Below are 1,915 nucleotides of genomic sequence, written 5' to 3' on the forward strand. Positions count from 1 at the left end.
GATCAATTCTATCTTCCAATTAATATATTTATTTCTTTTATTGTTCTGTACAGTGATGATGATGATGATGACAACTTCATGTGTTGTTTCCTTTAAATATCTCTTTCATATAAATTATCTGTTTTGTTTATTTTGGTCTATTTTTATTTCGGAATTTTTCCAAAAACTTATCCTTGGATGTTTTATTTTTTTCATATTTAAGGGTAAGGCATTGAAAAGCTGATTTTAATTTCTTTGTGTGCATTATCTTTCCTAGGTCAGCCAACCTTGCATGCAAAGCATGAGCTCTACCACAGAGCTACAGCCCCAGCCCACAATCTGCCATTCTTAACCACGAGCCATGATTATCTTTATTTTTTCCTTTTCATGAAGCAAGTGTTGTCTCCTATGAAAAATTGTGCTCTATATGTGTAATAAGGATTGTAATGCATTCCACTGCTGTCATGTATTTTAAAAATAATAAAATCAATAAAAAAGAGTCTGTAGAACCTTCTGAGTTTGATGATATATGGATGTAAAGCTTTGATAAAAAATAAAATACAAATTAAAAGAAAAATAATCAATGTAAATCTTTCAAAAAATTTTAAAAAATAGAAACTGTGACATTTCTAACATGTTTTAATGTTACTTATGTTTTATTTAAAGATAAAAAGATCTGTATCCTTCTATTGAAACCAAGGGCTGCATTTTCTGACCAAATGTCCCAAGAAGAAGACTATCAGGGAGGGCATTGGTGACTTACTTGATTTCATTCCAGATCCTATAAGAAGCATATGACAAATTATGTTCTGTTTTTAAAATGATTCAGAGTTGTAGAGCAAGATTGCATATACTTGTTCTGGCAGTTGGGGAATCTTACCTGAAGATGTTCTCTCAATATTTGTGGGGGAATGGTTTCAGGGACCCCCTGAGCCAGGATATTAAAATCTGTGCATCTTCAAGAACTGTCGCGACCCCTTGCCTGCAAGGAAGACGCAACTCAGGAATCTTCTTTCAGCGGTTTATTCAGGCCCTTGATATTTCTTCTACTAATCCCTCGGATGCCCCTCCCAGCCTTAATATAGCATCTCAAGCCCCAATGTGAAGCTGCCACGTGGAACTTTCTCATAGGGTGCTGAAAAGCCATGTGCCAACTCTCCCAAATAAGGAGTTGTTTGTCACAAACCACAGCGGAGCCAGCGCCATCTTGTAATGGCGACCATAATCTGCATAAGCGGCAGAGGTGGCTCACCACAGTTCCCCCTTTCTGTTTTCTTAAAACAATACAGGCGAGAGTAGAGGTCCTATCCCACTGTGCAGAATGGCTGCATAGTATGGCTCAGTCCTAAGGAGGGCTCTTCCCCAGATCTGACTCCATATCAGCCGACGCCTTTTTTAGTGGGGCGGGGCGTGGACACGTCAAACCCGCATGCAATAGGACATGCTCTCCTTGAGGTCCTGGTCCACTGCGGGATCACTCAAGTGCAGTGCTTTGCCTCACATCCTGTATCGTGATGATGGTGAACAAAAGGGGGTAGCTGGGACTACCTCTGTAGGACAACCACAATTAAGTTGGCGACACCCTAAGAGAAAGGCACGGGCTTTAAAGCCATAGCTAAAGACCAGTGTGGAAACCCTTCTGTGTGCAATGGCAATAAGATCTGCAGAGTGCAAGGGCTTTCCAGCACTAGAAGAAAGACAAAAGAAGGACATGTCGAACCCAGTGCAATGTTAGAATAACTTGGAGTGCAACGACCATGTCAAAGGCACTAGTGTGGAAACCCATCTGCGTGCAATGGTAGCAAGACCAGCAGAGTGCAAGGGCTTTCCAACACTAAAAGAATAACGAGGAAAGACATGTCAATCCCAGTGCAATGTTATAATAACTTGGGGTGCAATGACCATGTCAAAGATTTACTGTTTAAGATGCGCAAGC

Source organism: Ictidomys tridecemlineatus, chromosome X (genome assembly GCF_052094955.1).
Source record: "Ictidomys tridecemlineatus isolate mIctTri1 chromosome X, mIctTri1.hap1, whole genome shotgun sequence".
Lineage (NCBI taxonomy): Eukaryota > Metazoa > Chordata > Mammalia > Rodentia > Sciuridae > Ictidomys > Ictidomys tridecemlineatus.